General features: G+C 43.2%; 1 protein-coding gene across 1 annotated transcript in view; it reads right to left on the reverse strand.

The window, feature by feature from the left end:
- Nucleotides 1–13428, reverse strand: part of sema4c (sema domain, immunoglobulin domain (Ig), transmembrane domain (TM) and short cytoplasmic domain, (semaphorin) 4C) — a 123173-nt gene extending 109745 nt beyond the window's left edge. Inside the window, exon 1 of the mRNA XM_074670252.1 lies at nucleotides 12854–13428. The gene's annotated coding sequence lies outside the window, so the exon portion shown is untranslated. The remainder of the gene's footprint in view (nucleotides 1–12853) is intronic.
- Nucleotides 13429–15494: the final 2066 nt, after the last annotated feature.

Below are 15494 nucleotides of genomic sequence, written 5' to 3' on the forward strand. Positions count from 1 at the left end.
TAAAAAAACTCCTGTCTGAATGTTAATCTTACTATCAGCACACTCTGTACGGGGGGTGAATTCTTTTTTCAGAGGATATTAAGATCACAAGCTCGCCCAATCAGAGGTGCAGCTCAGGTCACGTGACTGACAGGCGCTCTATAGCTGTACGCAAAGCCCTTGCCATTTCGCCATTTCGGCCGCGATTTGCTTTATTTTCCGTTTCAGAAACAGACGGGTGATGTTGGGGAGACTACGTCCATGTTTTACACAGTCGATGATTATGACACATATACGTACAAATATACATATGTACAGCTAAACTAGTAGGCACTGTGTTCAAACAGCCGTCGAAACGCCCGCCTCCAGCAGGGCTGTTTAAGGGGCTTGAACTAAAATTTAACGCTAGTTTCTAGGTTGAAAAGCATATAGTTCCTCAAAAGTTCAGAGTTCCTTGGGAAAGTACCTGCAATCTTAACCCTAATTTGATACAATATGGATCAGCCAATTCAGTTGGTATATTTCTTCCATTCACATTTAGCTACAATGCATTTTATTTGTTCGCAAGAACTTTTCATGTGACCACCTGTACCAATCCCTCAACCATGCTTGGTCTGAGTACATTATCCAGGCAAACAAAGTGGAATGAATGCACCTTAAAGAAGATGGATTCAGTTTGCTAAGTTAACCCACCAAAGCCTCACATTCACATCTGCTAAATGTTTTTTTTTTTATCACAGTCTTTTAAAAGTTTAGCTTAGTCTTTCACTTCAGAACCCTTAAAGTTAATATTTAAAGATTAAAAAAGAGTTGATGCCGCTCTTAGTTTGAGTTTTCTTTCACAACACACTTGTGTACTGTAAAAATGCTCTGTAACAAAACAGAGTCCTCCAACTCAATTTAAAGTTGCAGTGTATAGAGATGAACTCAGAGAGCAGAGAGCACTGGGTATAAATGGAATGAAATATTCATATGTTTAGATTTATGTAGGATCCCAATCTGGGGGCGGCTGTGGCTCACTGGTAGCGTTGACATCTCTCAATCCAGAGGTCAGGGGTTTCACCCCAGCTCCTGCATTCAGATGCTAAAATGTCCTTGAGCAAGATATTGAGCCCCCAACTGCTCCTGTAGTTGTTAAGCAGTGTATGATGTGTCAGGTAATACTGATGGCCCTCAACTGTAGCAAGCATCAGTGTGTAAATGGTGTGTATGGGTGAAGGACACTAGCAGCACTTAGAGTGATCAGAAAGAAGAGACATGGGCTAAATAAGCACAAGCTCACTCTGTTTTTGTCAGCTCAGAATGGGTTAAACTGGTATCAGCCATTTGCTTTTCTTTTTCAGAGAACGGCCTCATGACATTCATCTGAGAGAAGCACAAAAAGAATACATATGATCAGAACAGTTTTTACATGCATCACAGGAAGTTCTTGTTCGTTAAGGCCACGGTAGCTTCACCTGAGTACAGTTCCTGAATAAATCCTCTTCATTCCAGGAAAGCATGAATGTGAGTCTGCATGTATGTAAGAGGATAATACAGTGGATGTGTGTGTCTTCTCTGTATGTCTGTGTGAGGCCGCCTGTGGAGAGCTCTATTACCACACTACACTGGGAGAGCAGCAGCAGGAAGTTGAAGGAAGAAAAGAGAATACCGAGAAGCAAAAGATGAGAAGATTAAAAGAGAGAGTGAGAGGAGAAGGTGAAAGCCAGGTTGGAAATTGATGGTGTAATTGTTGACTGCTGGTCTCCTCTTATCTTGGTTTCTCAGGGCTGTTGTCTGGGCATGCACGCTTTCCAATCTCTGTCTCTCTCCTGGAGTGGGCCAAACCTGGCAACCCGTATGCTTTTTTCTATTTTCCCCTTGTTTGTCTCACCCTTCTTTTTATCTCTTTCCTCTCTTTCCACTGTGCCCTCATCCCATCGACTGCTTTTCTCTCTTTTTCTGTCTTTCCGTCCCTCTGCTCAGACAGACGTCATGCAGAGAGCAGCAGGCTGGAAAGAGCAGCAGGGGAAGGGGAGAGTGCAGCCAGCTGGGGGTCAAAGGTGAGTCTGCAGCAGGATAAGGTTGGGTGAGGGGGTAAACACGCTTAGTCTCTCTTTTTCACCCCCCCTCCATGGCCCGTGAGCCCGACCAACACCTCAACAACGGGATTATTATGTCTGCAGCTGCTGATACAGCTGGGCTTAAAGCAGACTCTAGTGCTGAACTAGAGGTGAGGCCAATAAGGTGCTGACCAGCGTGCACACCAGTAAATAAGCCTTGTGCTAAGCTAGCAGTGTGTAGCAGCGAAGCAGGAGAAAGTGAATCAATAAAGCTGGATTTAAAGCTGATACAAGGGGTTAACAGGGGTCCTGCTCTAGATAGAACAGATATTTATAGTTTAGCATTGGATTTCACCCGCTGACATCAACAAGCTCAGAAATGCATCACACATAATCAAGCTGAATTGTGCTTTGACTTATAAACAACATAAGCTACTGTGGCCTTCGCATGAACTTAATATCACTCTGGGGTTGCCTCATCTCAGTTAAGAATAAAGAGACAAGGCAGAGATAAGTGTCATCCGTCAGCTTGCCTAAAGATGTCGTCACTATCAGCTGTCTCCATCGGCATTTCAAACCTGTCAGAGGAACTGCTGCTGCTAATGTGGCTTTCTGTAGCTGCGTCAATACATTTACATTCACTTTGGTCCTAAAATAAGAAACTGACAGACACCGTATTAAACTCTTAAATTCTTTATACTTATTCTTTACCTGTTACTCACATTTTAATGACTTTCTCTAGATTTAGATTTTCAACCCAACTAGGTAAAAGTGCTCATATTTGGTCATCAAGGAGTAATTCCACCTCTGACCTGCTATTGATGGTAGTAACAGAGGTGTAATGGGACCAAAGTTGGTGGCCATCTGTAGCTGGCAGCATGGACCACTGCTTTGTGTGCATGTCTGAGTGTGTGTGTGTGTGTGTGTGTGTGTGTGTGTGTGTGTGTGTGTGTGTGTGTGTGTGTGTGTGTGTGTGTGTGTGTGTGTGTGTGTGTGTGTGTGTGTGTGTTTGCGGAGCTCCCATTAGGTGTTAAAACGCCATGACTCTGTTGCATCTACAACACCAGTATGCAATGTGAACTCACACACTGGAACACCAATATTACACCTCTGAGGAGTTCATGCAAGCAGCTGCTGTGAAGATCAAATGTAATACTTCATGGAGAGCTCATGCTCCTGAAACTTGCATACTGTGAAGAACACAGATGAACCAGCATTTTAGTCACTGCACTGCTTCCAAAAGTTGAAGTTTTGTTGTTTCCTTACAATTTCAAGAAGTTTTTTCAAAAGATGCAAAGTGTCATACCAACACTGCATCGCCCTGTGTGCAGCGACAGTTTGGTGCTTGTTCAGTAAACTCTGCCCAGCCCTGCCTGCGACATTAAATTTAAAGTTTCAAGTTAAAGTTTCAAGTTCAATTTAAACCGATTTTTGGGAAAGCACTTGTAAATACCATTAACCCCCAACGGCTTCAGCTCATCCTCTCAGTGGTTTCTAGCAAAATGCTCCTACTGTGAGGGTGCAAAGGTTGTTTGCCTCAGAGTAAAAATTTTTCTGGTTGGACAGGGCCCCCCGCTGAGTGCAGTTTGCATGTTATACTTGTGCTCCTCCAGCTTCCCCACTCAGACCAAAGACATGCTCTCTTAAAGGATTTGTGGCTCTGCATTTCCTGTATATGTGAATGTGTTTGGCTGTTTGTCTCTATATGTCAACCCTGTCTTAGACTGATGCCTGTCCAGGCTGTAACCCCAACCTTTCACTTTCTGACAGCATTTCTTTTCCCTTCAGCTATGATGACAGTGACATTTGGTTTGTTTTAACCTGTGCTTAGGATGCAATCACCATCAAACACCCGGCTGTATGTCAATCTGATCTCCCTATTTGCATTGAGTAATTGCTGTGTGTGGTATTCTTAGAATCTAGTAACATTTATCACCAGGAAAATGCAAAGCAGACAAGCATGAAAGGAGGCAAAACTGTCAACACAAACAAACAGCAGGTTCAGTATATCTTGGCATGGTGCTGTACAGCCTGTATAGACTTTGCATTCAGTGCAGATAAGAAGTCTTATGTTTAGCAAATCTGTCATACGAGGCGACAGTAACAGTGACAGGTTACTTTGCTGCAGTGGAGTTAGCAGCTGCTCTGAACACTGCATCAGTTCCTGCTTCACTATAAATGAAGCGAGGGAGCAGTGACTCATGAGCCCGGATCACACCGGAGCCATCTCACCAGGATCTATGGGGCAAAATCTGATTAGTCAGTCACTTCATCTCACTTTCAGTCAAATTCTGCACTTCCTGCTGACTTTAAACTGAGGGAGATCTGAATGAAAGGACAGAAATACGCCTCAGATGTGGAGATATTTAAGCAGTATTTCACATATTGACCGCCATCCTCTTGCCAAAAAGGCCCCTTGGTACTTCAAAGAAATGCTCTCAGAGTCCAAAAAGCCACACTGGTCTATCATTGATTTCTCAACATTAAAGAGTAGCATTGACTCCCCAGTAAGCCTTGACAGGTTGAGCTTCCATTACGACGTGCTAAGTTAACTTTTAATTTCCTATTAGAGGTAAACTTCTCTGTTTTCCTCCAGGAGGGGATAACTTTGATTTTCCTATAGTGCCCAGATTACACAGAAAACTACAACAGGAAATAAGTAAGGGTAGCTCTCAATCTCCCAACGGCAACCAACACTAAGCTACTCCCACACAGTTCAGCTAAGCTCAAACTGAGTAGCCATGTAGGGGCCCTCCTGCTGCTGATAAGCCTGCATGGGCCCCTCTGTAGGGCCTACCCCGGAGAGAGGCCATTAGCCTTGCTGCAGCTCCTTCCTGGATAAGCTGGAGCTTACCAGCCTGTGAGCCGCAGGGTAACTTTTTATTGTCCTTTCAAAAACTTTATGTAGGAGTGTGGAGCGATAGCTTGGGAGGGGCTGTGTACGCAGGACGCTGGGATACAGTATGTGTATGTGTATGCTCATGCTGCGCGCTCCCAGCACTTCCTGCCCACTAACGGCCAATCCCACGGTAGGGAGGGCGAGCTCTACCGGACCAGAACAATGCCAAAAAAAGGCTGTCATAAAAACAAACTAACATGCTCTGGTTAGCACAGGGAAGAGGGGGGAAGGGGCCTATTTTCCACTGCACCCGCTACTGCTCGCCACATCTGCATCATTATTCTCAAACACATGTACAGAAACATAATCCTAGATATTCAGTCCACAAGCCTGCGATTCTTTTATGCGATTATCTGCTGGTATGTGCTTCACATGTGCTTACACTTTCCAGGAAACAATGGATAACAAGAGCAAGAAGCAAAAGCTGAATATGCATATATTCAATGCAAAGTACATTCACCCACACACATTTGCACAAAGAAATGCTGCCACTGACAGTAAACAATAGGAACCTCCGCATTCACACTGGCTCCAAATAGCTTTGACGTGTCACCAAAACCAGAATAACAAAAAAAAGAGAACAATTCCGCGGTCCTCTGTATACAAAACACAACTGCGGACAACTGAGCCAGAAAACATCTGCTGAGTCGGAACAAACAAAACAACAAGCAGCCGGCAAACAGGCGCATCAGGGGCCTCCGAAAACATACTAAATACCTCGCGCGATGCCCCTGAAACACAGTTGGCTTGCTGACAAGGGCTTTGGGCAAGCATATAACTATCTCTTCCGAATCCTGCTCTATGATTTCAACAACAAGCCAAGAGCAGGCAGACCCAGGAAACGGGATGAAGCAGGAGGGATGAGTCCGGCTGTTATCCGAAGAGGAAATTACTGGAAAAGTATCAAATATGATAAAGATTTCTCTCCCTGAGCTTGCACTGAGTGAGAAAACAGAAACAGATTGCACAGACAGACATAGCATAGATGGATGCTGCTGTATGGAGGCAGATGCTATTACATGAAGCTTTAATGATTTACCATTAATGAAGCTAGCGGCTTCCCTGTCTCCTGCTCTTCTCCAAACAAATCGCTCAGCATCTGTTTCTTGTTGCTTTGTACTTTGCAAAAAAATCCTAAAATAACAACTTCTTTTCTTGTACGAAAAAGAAAACTCGACAAGTTACATGTTGCAGTCATGCAGACATAATATTGTCAGTCAAGATGGCGCTAGCAGCCAGCTGCTCTCCTTCTGTGTGGATTTTAATGAGAGCTAACTGTTTTCTCATGCTAGCTTCTTCACTTTTTTTTTAGCAGTTTCTTTAAAGAAGTGTAATTTTCCTTACTCTCAAACCCAGTTGTCACTCAAAAATATGGAGACAGGAGCTGTGAAGTGAATCTTATAGTTAGGTACTATAAGGCTAGCTTCATTTTTCTCTAAACGAAGCAGAGCAGCTGCTAGCTTGTCTGTTGTATATTATAAAATGAGAGCTGTATTGTGGGCATGAAGGCATATTTTCAAACATGTCAACCCTTTTCAGCATTATTTCCCCTCTTGCCCAGGACAAAATACGCTTCGTCATCAGAAACTGCAGAGTTGCTGCTTGCATTAGCCTCACATTTGGCTAGCTGAGAGAAGCTGCCCTCCCAGTCTGACTTGAGGTAAATATGTTTACTATTCTCAGGAACAGTTAAATAATTCAGCATATGAAATACAGAAGTTGCAGTAATATGGCAGAAATATACAATCCTCATGAAGTTGTGCATGCAGCTCCAAGCTAGCAGCTAGCTAAACCAGTCTGCTCTTTAAGCCCATTTACCTTATGGCAGCTTCATACATTTTCAACACTCCTGCTTTGAAAACAAAAGACCTAAGCTGCCATGCTCCCTCCATCCTCTGACAACATTTATGACGCTTTTACTGAACCCTGTTCAGTCACGAGCCGGCAAAAAAAATCCAATTAACCTCTTTAACTCTGTGTCCTGATTTATAAAAAACTTGGATAGAAACCCAGTTATTGATGGATAACCAGCTGCCTAGACAGCACAACATTATTGGGATGGATATTAAAGAGGGGTGGGGGGGTAATGACAGACAGACAGACAGAGTGAAGCTGGCCGACAGCAGATGGCCAACAGTGGTCAGCTGGTAACAAACAAGCAGGTCAGGCCTCTCCTCCTCTTCCATTCTAACACACATTAATAATGCAGACGACTCGAGCCTCCCCGAGCAGCTCCACCAGGCGTCTTCTAAAGGCCTCCAGTATCTCTCTGAGCCAGCCACACGAAGACGGATACAGGGTTTGTTGTTTTTTAAATGAAAAGCACAAATCTGTACGTCATGGCAGGGGAGCTATGGATTACTCTCCATCTGTTGGTTGGTTTGTTTCAGACGGCAGTGATTAGATTAGGGTGATGTCTCTCAGCACCACATTCTGACATTTTTAGAATTAAATTGATCAGCCAGACAGGAAGGGGGAAATTACAGGTCAGAATGAAAAGCTCTGACAAACAAAACTTCCACAATGCAAGAGGGAAAACATTTGGTGCATTCAGCTATACTTGCTCGACAGATTTGCCTCCAGGAGAGTGAGTATGCACCATATTGAATTTTCCACCAGTCTGACTTTCCTGGAAACACTTCTCCTCCCTCAGGGCTTATTTATTTATTGATTGCCCCAAAGGGGACCTTCATCATTCATAGAGAGTGACAAATATTTATTACTACCTTGTGTTCTTTACCCAGAGAATATTGCAATTCCAGGAAATGGTGTTAATTTTGACAGCCTACGTCTTTAACAAATATGAATCATGAGCTGTAAAGGACTAAGACAGAGGTCTTTGACGGCTGCTCCTGAGGTATGCAAAATGCCGTTACTATGAGACCCACCAATAGGATTATATGATCTCCCTCTTCAAAAGCAGTTTTCAGTCACAATGGGCTGAATATCCACTTGTCTGTTCAATTAAAGTTGAACTATATAAGTGGTGAGTACTCACTCTTTTGCAATGCAAAATGACCTCATTATGCTACTTGAACTGAGCCGAAAACAAGTGAGAGGAAATATGAGAAAAAGGAAAAAAAAAATGTGTGAGTGAGTGAGTGGGTGACAAACACAGAGGATGAAAGACGGAGAGCGATGGAGAGGGAGAGGGGGAGCTCAAAGGGAAGGGCTACGTTGCAGAAGAGCTTCTCGTCTCGGAACAACTGCAATCACAGACGCTGCCAAAACCCTCTGGATCCATCTTCACTGCCTGATGGAAACTTCTCAACAGGCCTTAAAGCCACTGAGAGGGGGGCTGGAGGCTGTGCGGTGAGAGGCACGCGCGCATGTGGATGTGTGTGTGTGTTTCTCACATTGTGCACATTTTGCATTCAATATTTATTGTGCTTTCTGTAGAACTGAAACAGCAAGGACTTATAGCAGAATATGAGATGTTTGAAAACACTTCTGTGAACGAGACAGAAGCAGATGAACCAGAAAACTGCAGACAAAGGCACTGCAAGGAATAATGAAGAATCTGTAAATAAATAAATCTAATTCTGGGCAGCTTTTCATCTGTGTTTGGATCAGAGGCTTTGAAAATCCAGCATTTTACAAGTTGTTGATTTTGTGTCAATGCACACTTGCAGTGCACAGAATAAATAGAGGTATGGTAGCAGCAAACCTAAAATTAATGAAAAGCAGCTGGAAAACAATTTGGAGCACAACATTGACAGATTAAACCCACAAATTCTTCTTTATTTTGGATTTTCATGTCTGTGGATTCAATTTGTAGTCCTTTATGAGCAGCCTTGTAGTCAGCCTCATCCAATCAGACATGTTAATTTGCTTTTAGTTCCCATTAGACACTTATTATGTGATGCAACTCTCATTCTTTGTTTTGTGTTCCACTTGCAGCTTTTCTTAGATCACCAGTTCACAGGTCATTTAGTTAATTCCCACATGTGCTTTCAAATTGGTGAAAGTGGTGTGTTTTTGCGCTGCAATTTGCTGAGCTATCTGGGCTGCTGCTATCTGGTTCCCCTTAGATTGATTTACAGCATAAACAGAGATTGCTTTAGGGCGGAGACGAAGAAGAGGTAGCTGTTCTTGGGGTGAAACTTTTTTCAATGCTGTGGATGGTGGATGGAGAGCAAGGCGGTGCAGGAATCTAAAATGAGCCTTCTGATGTGCATATCCTCAGGAAAGGAGAAGAGAAATAAAGGCTGATCACAGGATTTTGAGGAAGGAAGGAATAGAGGCAACATCTCAGTTAGACAAAGTGACAAGGATGATGGTTTTCAGTCTAAAATGAAATAAAATAAAAAAAAGATGCCATGTGTTACCTAGAATAGCAAATGACTGCGATTGAATGAGCCTGATGTATGTTTTGGTGTCACAGAGTCCACTGTTCTTGAAACACACTCACACATTGCAGAGACTCCATAAAGATAAAAGCCTCCTTGAAAATGAACTGAAAGGAAATTTAATGCACAATCTTGCACAAGAAGCTTAAAAAAATAAGCTTCATATCACTTCGACCCTGTGCTGTGCCAAAGCCCATTTACCATGATGGTCTTGTAAACAAAAACCCCTTTCCTTCCTTCTTCTAAACATCAGCATGTTCGGCCCAGCCCCACCTCCAGCTGTTCTCCCTCCATCACACACTAACACACACACACACAAACACAGGGCCCATCTGTCTTTTCTCTCCAGACCCTGCATCTGGCCTGCCATGAACCATATCTCTGTACAACACAAACACACATTTAAACACACACCCTGTGAAGCATCAAAAAAATCTATGTCGGGGTGAATCTGTTCATGCGGCATCAGAGCACAGAGGGCATGGCCGGAGCTCAGTGGGACAGAGGGACCAGTTTGAAAACAAAAACAAATCTGCCTCTGAAACAAAGTTTTGAAAGGAGAGAAAGGCCGACAGAGCAGGAATGAGATGGTTTTTTTTCTTTTTTCAGAATGAAAAGGATGTTTGATAGGAATTCCTCCTGGGAAGCTGCCACATCAACTGTTGCTCAGTGAAAACAGCGTTTTCAACCAACACAAATACACTATCATTGTGAATTCAGCACCCTCAACACAACAGCGCTGAAGCAAACTGAATGATTTTCTGTGTGTGTACATGTGCGTGTGTGTGACTGAGCGTTCCTGTATGTAAAGCTTTGGTTCTACTATCAGAGATCATCACACAGAGTTAGCCTCGCATTCAGCTGCTCGACATGTGGGCTGCCGTATTGACGTGATGCACATGACACAGGGATGACAATTTAACACACACACACAAACACACACACACCCTCACGCAGCAGGCAGGAGACATCTGGTGCAGAGATGGTGTAGCGGCTATGATGTAATGTTGGCCCTTTAGTGTCAAAACATAGGTTATGTCACATATGTGCACACATGCACAAAAAGATGGATGAACACACAGACAGGAAGTGGAGCACGGCACAGGTGAGTGGTTGATGAATTAGTAAACACAATACAAGCCAACAAAGCAGCTGTTTCAAAATACGAACTCTGAGCTTGAATGTTTATTGAGAGCGAAAAACGCTTTCACAACCTTTCATTAGGATTCGAAGCTTCTGATGGCTTCAAATTTTGCTTTCAGGACTGCATCTAAAGGCAGCATGAGAAATTTGACAGGCTTTATTCTGTGACAGTAGAAGGGAATAAATGAACTAAGTGCTGAAGAAAATAACAATTCTGGCCCTGTATTTAAGTAAAAAAAAACACTTCTTGAATACTAGATCTTGACACAACATCCAGTAAAGAGAGATCAACTGTGCAAACACTCAAACGTGATGACAGAATCTAAACAGCAAGTTCAACTGATCACATTCACGCACATGTGCACGCCTGAATCGGTTTGCAAACGCATGCATCTATGTCTGATGCATGTGGTTCTTTGTCTGCATGACTGCATTGTGTGTGTGTGTGTGTGTGTGCGTATGCGTGTGTGTGTGTGTGAGGAGGATGGAGGAGGATGAAGAGTATGTGTGTGAGAGAGGACGGGAAGGAGGCCGGCCGTCAGGATGTGGAGTCCATTGTCTGTCTGACAATGAAGAGATCAAGTCGACAGGAGTCCTGTGGCCCTCTCAATGGAGGCATTAACATCTGGGGCCAGAGGGCTGCAGTGTGTGTGTGTGTGTGTGTGTGTGTGTGTGTGTGTGTGTGTGTGTGTGTGTGTGTGTGTGTGTGTGTGTGTGTGTGTGTGTGTGTGTGTAAGAGTGAGTGATTGTGTCTTTGTTGCTCTGGATGAAACTGGATTTTCAGGGTTTTTTCTCAGACTGGGTATAATGCAGATGTCAGGAGAAATACTTCAACAATCAAACCTGTTTTTCAGTCATATCTCCATGTAGCCAGCTTCAGGCTTGTGCGCTTTCTTATTATAGCTTGTGTGTACTCTGAAAGGTCACGCGGCTTGATTTAACAATTTAAAAAGTGGATAAAGTGATTTTTTCTCTCTACATCCTCCTTCACTGCAAATGTCAGTGCTAGAGTTGAACTCTGAGGCACCGTTACTTACATTAATGTTTGAAAATGGCATAGCTTCACGACGCAGTCACGCACACACACGCCGACTAAACCACCCACCAACTTCTCAGAGAAGAATCTTATGACAAACTTTGAGAAGAACTCACACACACACATTAAAGTAGAAAATAGTTCCTCCTGCACAGTAAAGCTCACACACTCTCACATGGCATAAGCACGACTCCACTAACTTCTCCCACAACACTTACAGTCTTCACCCCCCTTCCTCTCCTCTCCATACTGTCTGTTAGTTAACAGGCAGTGGCACCATTCAGCTTGTAAACCAAGCAGACCCCCAACCCTCCTCCTTCTCTTCCTCCTCCTTCTCCTTCTTTTAAAACCAACCACCTTTTTTAATTTTACACAAATCCTTCCTCAAACTGTCCAGCCTGGACGCCAGGCTGCCCCCCTCAGTAATTACAATAATCACTCGACTGAAGCTAATACTTACTTCATTAAGGGGTAAAGAAAAAAAATAAGGAGGGGAAGGAGGGAAAAAAGCTCTCCAGAGTTCTATCTCAAGGCAGCGGATTATTGTCACCATAAGGGCTTCATTTCTGAGTGTCAGCTGAGCAAAGCGGGAAACAGAAGCAGCAACAGAGGGTCTCACTGCTTTGATGGTGATGGAAGTGGATGAGGGCTGTCATACATGACACCTGACACTACTCCTTCACAGGAAGCTGGTGAACTTGAATGTTTTCAGGATGATTCTGGAGAACTTTTTTTAACCATTAAGACATCGCTCTTATTTGATTCTTCCTTTTTAATTAAAAGCTTTGTTAGGGCAGCAAGAGAAGTCACAAAGTAAGTTTGAAACCAGACATGGATCTAACACTTGATGCCAGGTTAACTCTGAAATACTACACATGAAAGACGGGCTCCTTGAAGTTCATTACAGAACAAAACAGACTCTCCAGACTCAGATCAATTTAGAGGAAAGTCATAAAATATGAAGAACAGAGCCCGTGAATGACTGCCACGTTTCAGCACACACTGTTATGATACACTGCAGATTATAGAGCACAGTTTTATCACAGTGCTGTGATTTTTGGAGCTCACACACTTCATACACAGACTACAGTAAAGCCGTCAACTGATTCCCTTCCAGCTGCTCCTGCCCGCACTGCGCTGTGTTTACTCTGCGCGAAATGGAGATAAAGTTGCATCGCGTGAAATCCTCAATACAAAACCCACAGCACCCGAGAGACCCACTCGGATAGGGCATTGTGTTTGAAGGAGTCTCATTTTAAAGACAAGGGGGGCTTCGTGGCAACAGTTGGAGATCAGGAGACTCCCAATGAGGATGTTTCCCTCCGCTGCTTCCCTTCGTCTACTTTTTAATCCAGCTGCCATCACATCTGCACCCATCACTACGACAAAACGGCTCCAAACTTACCTTATTTTCCCGGTGGTGGTGCTGATGGTTGCAGTCCAACAACGCGTCCTGCGCTTTCCTTTCAGCGTCTCTTTCTCTCTGACGACAGATCCAGTATCCTGTCCACCCTCTCCGCCTCTCCTCTCTCTCCGTTATCTCGGGTTTGTTTTTGAATTGGAGTTATAAATTATTCCACATCCTCACCAGTTTCTGACGAATCCTCACGCGGTTTCTCCCTCTTCTTTTTCTCGTATCCTTTCTAATTTTTCCCCTAATGCACGGACTTAGCGTCAAATCGAGCAATATGATCCTGTCATTCAGTTTCTAACAGAGGAACTGGGCTCTCCACGCAACTCCCTCCCAAGGCTTTGTAACACGAAACCAGAGGAGGAGGAGGAGGAGAAAAGGGAGGAAAAAAGGGAAAGAAGGAGAAGAGAGCGTGGAATTAATCCGCTATCTGGGACGAGCTGGATGGATCTATCCGCCTCCCTGCGCAGAAGTTTCAGCAGTCCGTACCGAGCAGACAGAGCGGAGTGGTCGTGGCGCTGCGTCTCTGTGTGCCAATCTCCACTGGAAATGATGTGTGTGTGTGGTGCTGCAGCGTGTGTGCGCCCCCAGTCTGCTCCTGCAGTACGCATCACAGCAGGGACCTGGGAGGATTTCAAAAAAGGCACACAAACAGGTCTCCGCCCATTAGCCCCGGAACACTGGCCCCTGACGCAGACGAGGGGCCCCCAGCAGCCATTACACCGCTTGATTAAGACCGTTTCATTGTGAGAAGAGTGAGGGCCTGTTTTTGGCAAAGTGCCTCCCAACCTGGGGTCTGACCCAAGACACCCAGAGGTCTTATTTTACGGGCTCACCCAGACAAATGAGCGCGTGGTTGCAGAGCAGGGTGGCCTGGCTCTTAAAGAGACCATTGTTAGGCTGCAGGGTCTGGTTCTTCACCGCTTCCGGACTCAGAGAAGCCATCGAGCAAGGCACCTGCTGCAAAGCAATCCAAACATATGTTTCATTATAGAAAATGTACCATGTGGGATCAATCCTGCATTAATAAGGTTTTTTCTTTCTTTCTTCTGACTACATTGTTGCTGTAAGGAGCAGAGGAAAGACGAGATGTTATTTTTAAGTCTTTGATGTTTATCAGAGGAAGCCTTTACTATATATGAACATTTCAGAGTTCCTGTATCCTCGTCTTTTTCTCTTTGTTTCACTGAAGATCAATAATGAGGTTTTATAAATGGATGTTTTGTTGGCTAAAGCATCCTCTCTCAGCCTCTGAGATCTCTCTGTTATGTTTTTAATGAGTATGTTTATTGATTGCTCTTGAATTTCTACAAAACTGCTGCTATAACTAAAAAAAAAGCTAAGCCCCCTGAAAAAAGATGTCAAACTTATGAATAATATTTTTCCTTAAAGCTCCCCTCTGCCCAAGAATGTGTTTTTTATTTTTTCCTTCACTTTGATGTTTGAGCCCCACTGAGCACGTGCAGAGTTGATCAGTAAAATGCTGTTTTAAGATGCATGCTACCTGCAGGCAGACTCTCTGACCCTCGAACAATTTAAGAAACTGTCACGTTTAAGTCCGGTACCACATGTGTTAGTACTGGAAACAGTCACTGTAAAACTGAGGTGTAGTCATGAACATTAGAAAAGTGGGAGGTTGAGATTCAAATTTTCTGTGGAAAAAAAACAACTTTTTTCCAACAGTTTAACTTGCTTTTATCTCCAGGCTGTAGATGTACAGTCTATTTTAGATCTTTTTTTATATGAGACATTTAGTATACCTCTAGATTAATATCAGTTGTACTGAACTTGATTATTGATGTAGCAACAAAGTCAGTCCAACAGTGTGAGGACCTTTGAGTCCAAAGGGTTGAGTCCTGGGCTGTGGGCAGCTCGACTACTTGTTTTCTGTTTTCTGGGAAAAAAAAAGATAATATGGTCAAAAAGACAAGAAAAGGGCAAAATACTGTGCAAGCAAGTCTACCAACTGTTTACTATGTAAACAACATGCTAATTAGTGACATCAGATGAACCAAATATGCATTCTTAATAAAAAATAATTATAATAAATATTATTTTATAATGTAAAAATACCCCCCCCTTCTTAAAAAAAAGTTTCAAGTAGTTTTTGCACCAAAACATAACTGATTTTCCAATAAATGTCTTAATAAGTCAAATGCCTTGGCTGTTTTTTGTGTTATAAACTTAACCAAATGCTGCTTTGTATGCCTGGCTTGAATGTTCAGTTTAGTAAAATGTAACCATCATTATTGCTTATATCCACTTAAAATACATTAATAAATAAATAAAGACATTAAAAAAAGCAGCAGCAGCAGAAGAAGAAGAAGAAAAAGAAGAAGCACATTATCTTCTCAAGACTTGCTAAAATGATGAGGTCATCGCATCAGGATCTCCTAACTGATTTATCACATATTGGAAAAGCAGTGGTCCTCAAACACCAAGGTCTGCCTATGGCTCTGCCTACTGCAGGAATACTACAGTGACACAATAAAACCCTCTTTAAGAAAATACCCACAAGAAATCTTTGGTTTTAATGTTTTAAACTGGGAGTTTTTTTTTTTTTTTTCTGAGTGAAACAATGAATCATGTGTGAAAACCATTGACCTTTATAGTGCAGGTCATGCCCTGACTAATG

This window comes from Halichoeres trimaculatus, unplaced genomic scaffold, assembly GCF_033239565.1.
Source record: "Halichoeres trimaculatus isolate MK-OKI-2021-1 unplaced genomic scaffold, fHalTri1.1 fHalTri1_scaffold_5, whole genome shotgun sequence".
Classification (NCBI taxonomy): domain Eukaryota; kingdom Metazoa; phylum Chordata; class Actinopteri; order Labriformes; family Labridae; genus Halichoeres; species Halichoeres trimaculatus.